Raw genomic sequence first — 4863 nt, 5'->3', positions numbered from 1 at the left:
GAATCCCAGGGACGGGGGAGCCTGCTAGGCTGCCGTCTCTGGGGTCGCACAGAGTCGGACACGACTGAAACGACATAGCAGTAGCAGCAGCAGCAGTATGTCACATCAGTAATATGTACTCCCAATATACTTATCAGTGCTGATGCGGACTTAAGCTACGTAATTAATATAGTGAAGTTTCAGAGAACTGGTATAACTTCTGCCTTAAATACTTGGCACTATTCACCAGTAAAACCATGTTTCTTTCCTTTCTGAAAGGTTATCAATTATTGACTCAATGTCTTTGACATAGAATATATTTACTATCAAATTATGTATCTTTGTGTGAGCTTGGGTTATTTGCATCTTTCAAAGAATAGGTCTGTTTTGCCTAGATTACCAAATTTATAGACATACCAAAATACAGTTGTTTTTGGTATTCTTTTAGAGTCGTTCAAAAATTACAGGGCATGGATATTTGAAAAAATATGACCGTGAACCACCACACAGATCAAGTTCCAGACAAAGGGTAAAAAAAATAAATGGAGGATTTCCAGGGATAGCAAGGAAAGGCTTCACGGAAGTTGAAACATAAACTTGGCCCTGAAAATAGGATAGGAAACATATAAGTAAAATAAAGGAGGGAAAAGAGGAGGGAGGCGGTGCAAAGTATCAATTCCAAACAGAAGAAAGCCTGACGAGACAAAACAGAGTGGTTCATAGAATGAAAGGGGAACAGCTGGGAGAACAATTGGTTGGGCATGGAGAATTTAGAGTGATATACAGAGAATTTAGAGTGATATACAGTATTAAATCAGGTTAGAAAGATAAATTAGGGGCCAAGTGGTAATTTATACCTCAGTCATAAAATTGAACAGTAGAATTAAAATGTACCTTCTGTGGAAATTTTAGACCTCTTTTGGAGCACATTTACCAAGTGATACTAAATCACAGGGGCACCAGATCACTTGGCATGAAATGATCCACTAAGTTGTAGACACAATCCAATTAAGTTATATGAAACCATACCATCATATTTGAGAATGGCTACAGTGAAAAATCTCAGGTTCCCATCACTATTGAGAAGTTTCCTGACCTCAAACACATAAGTCTAAAATATGAGGAAGCAATACAGAAGCTGATTTGAGAAACAGAATTTGTAAAAATCTAGAGAAATAATAACTGGAAAAATATTAAGACCTATATTCAAATATTTAGGGATCCATCAAAATATTTTCTCTAGTCTTCAAATTCTAATAAAACCAAGCACTTTTAATATACAGTATTAAAGAGGTGTTGACAGTTTCATAAATCAAGTCCAAATGATTCACAACTTATACACTTGCTTATATTTATCTGATTAAAGATATATTTAGAGTATTGTGTATGTGTGTGTGTGCTCAGTTGTTAAATGATGTCCAAGTCTTTCCGGCCCCATGGACTGTAGTCTGCTGGGCAGGCTATCATTATCTTCTAATAGAAAATTACTGCATCAGCAGGCTTCATTTACCAGAAAGTATTCTTGCCTTGCCTGTCTCTGTGTGTCATAAATTGGCCAAAATCTCAGGAACTACAAAACTATGCAAGATCTAAACAGAAATTAAGGAAAGACAGTTATCCTTTCTCTTAAAGCTGGCCTCTTGTACAACCAAGAAGCATTTTAAAAATAGCATATCTCCATTTCTCTACTCCACAGATTCTGTTTTCCAGGTTGACTGTAGCACATTTTTATTCAGTTCGGTTCAGTCGCTCAGTCATGTACGACTCTTTGAGACCCCATGACACACAGCACGCCAGGCTTCCCTGTCCATCACCAGCTCCCAGAGTTCACCCAAACTCATGTCCATCGAGTTGGTGATGCCATCCAGCCATCTCATCCTCTGTCGTCCCCTTCTCCTCCTGCCCCCAATCCCTCCCAGCATCAGTCTTTTCCAGTGAGTCAAGCCTTCACATGAGGTGGCCAAAGTATTGGAGTTTCAGCTTTAGCATCAGTCCTTCCAAAGAACACCCAGGGCTGATCTCCTTCAGAATGGACTGGTTGGATCTCCTTGCAGTCCAAGGGACTCTCAAGAGTCTTCTCCAACACCACAGTTCAAAAGCATCAATTCTTCGGCGCTCAGCTTTCTTCACAGTCCAACTTTCACATTCATACGTGACCACTGGAAAAACCATAGCCTTGACTAGACGAACCGTTGTTGACAAAGTAATGTCTCTGCTTTTGAATATGCTATCTACATTTGTTATTAACTTATATCAATACACAGTCACATCTGAGCAATGGAAACATCTGTTCGTTTATAACTATTAAGTTATACCGTTATCTGTTATGTTAAAAAAAATACTGACAGATTAAATTATTTATCAGAAAGCCTTAATCATTGCTTTTTGACAGTGCCATATTATTTCCTCTGACTTTGAAGAACAATGGTACATGAATGACATAATAAGATTTAAAAGCAAATAGTGAATTATGTCTACATACCTAAATCCCTAATAGGAGGACCATTTGTGCACTGTGGATAATACTGAGGTCTGAAAACAATTGATCCTTGAATGGCACATTCCCGAAATATTTGGTTAAGAACATATTGTACGGAAAGAATTCAAACTGTCAACAGATTTGATTCCTTGATGACTTTTAGTCACATCATTAGCTTTATATTGATATAACTTTTATGTTTTAACATTCTAAGGGTTTTACACCTATTAAAATAGGTCACACATGCAAAACTTTCAAAGCTCAACAGACCAGGAAATTCAAACTTTGGTTATTGGAGACTTTATTACTTCATCATAATTCACTTTTCTGTCATTCCATAAAATCTTATTACCGATAAAGTTATAATAAGTGTCCACATGAGATCCAATATAATATACTCACAAAAAGTAAGTTTTCAAAGGAGAACAATACAAATGTGTCTTGTTACAAGTCTTTTCACATTACTTTACTAATTACTGTCACCTTAACATGTATAATATCTACCACATTATACAAAATTATTCCACATACTTGTGTCATGAAATAACTATTTTTACTGTGAATATATGTCTTTAACTGATCTTGGTAAAAATTTGTGGTCAAAATACTAGTTATATAACTATGAAAAAATATCCTGACATAAAATTCAGTATTAATTATTTATCTTCTAAGGGGAAAGGGCTGTGAAATGTTCTTAATCATACACAAATTAGACATTTTTACATACTTTAAGTGAAAATATGATTCATATTTCATCCTAATACTGACATTTTCCTGTCAAGGATTTCATATCATTTTCAGAATAATTAATCCTAACAGTAAGTCATTTGCTGTTTTTATTTATTTCCTGAGAATGCTAACTTCAACTTTCTGATACATCTATAAATCATTTATAATGCTTTAGTTTCTAAGAAGAACCAGAATACTGTCCATATTTATTTAAAAATCACATTAATCTAACCATTTTTATATCCTGAGTATCTTTATCTGTTAGTTCTTTAATATGATAGTCTGACAATTTTTGATCTTATGCTTCCTTATATCCTTCTTCTTCTTCTTACATGCCTGCTCAGTAGTGTCTAACTCTTTGCAACCCCAGGGACTGCAGCCTGCCAGGCTCCTCTGTCCATGGGATTTCCCAGTCAAGAATACTGCAATGGGTTGCATTTTCTTCTCCAGGGTTTCTTCCTGGCCCAGAGATCAAAACTGAATCTCTTATTTCTCCTGAATTGGCAGACAAAAATTTTTTTTAACCACTGGTGCCACCTGGGAATGCCCTTTCTTATATTACTACGATCTTATTTTATATATGCCATAAATTATTTTATAGCATCTGATGTGTCTGCTGTAAATTAAGATATTGATCACTGCACCAGTAGAGTGTTTAGTCCCTTATTCTTTCAGTGCTGTGCTGTGCCCTGGGTGTTAATGCATTCTGTGGTTAGCTCAGACTCTAATTTTACCATCTTAAAAACTGAAGAGAGCCCAAGAATACTGAAGTGGGTAGCCTATGCCTTCTCCAGCGGATCTTCCCAATCCAGGAATTGAACCAGGGTCTCTTGCATTGCAGGTGGATTCTTTACCATCTGAGCTATAAGAGAAGTCAAAAAAAAAAAAACTGAAGAAATAGCCTTTATTGTATATGTTGTCAAATTAGTGATTGTAGTGTCAAGTCAGTGATTTCCAACTCCTGTTGCATATTAGAATCTCCTATCTGCTGCTGCTGCTGCTGCTAAGTTGCTTCAGTTGTGTCCAATTCTGTGCAACCCCAGAGATGGAAGCCCACCAGGCTCCCCCGTCCCTGGGATTCTCCAGGCAAGAGCACTGGAATGGGTTGCCATGTCCCTCTCCAATGCATGAAAGTGAAAAGTGAAAGTGAAGTCACTCAGTCGTGTCCGACTCTTAGCGACCTCATGGACTGCAGCCTACCAGGCTCCTCTGTCCATGGGATTTTCCAGGCAAGAGTACTGGAGTGGGGTGTCATTGCCTTCTCTGAATCTCCTATCTACTTAGGGTTAATTTTTGAGACCAGTCACCACCTCAACCCACCACTTTATGTTGGGGTGCAGGTCTTAAGCATCACATTTTAAGAAACATTTGTCTAATTTTATACATCATATTTTTCTTTTGGATCACTGATAAAATATTCATTATACTCTGAATTTTCAGGAAATGATCAGAAACAAGTTAAATCTTCAATTTGCTGCCTAAGATGTAGAAGGAATGTTACAGTGGTATACTATATCTGGTAAATATTCATCAGTTTTGTTAAATGATTTGAAAACTACCTTCATGTAAATGGTAAGCCACTCTCTAGACTCAGAAAATACGAAGTTGGAGAACTTTATTATTGTCAATTGATATTGCCAGTTGACATAATCCCAAAGATGATCTCAATCCCATTT

This window comes from Bison bison, unplaced genomic scaffold, assembly GCF_000754665.1.
Source record: "Bison bison bison isolate TAMUID 2011002044 unplaced genomic scaffold, Bison_UMD1.0 scf7180017864127, whole genome shotgun sequence".
Classification (NCBI taxonomy): Eukaryota; Metazoa; Chordata; class Mammalia; order Artiodactyla; family Bovidae; genus Bison; species Bison bison.
Note: the sequence above shows the minus strand (reverse complement) of the source record.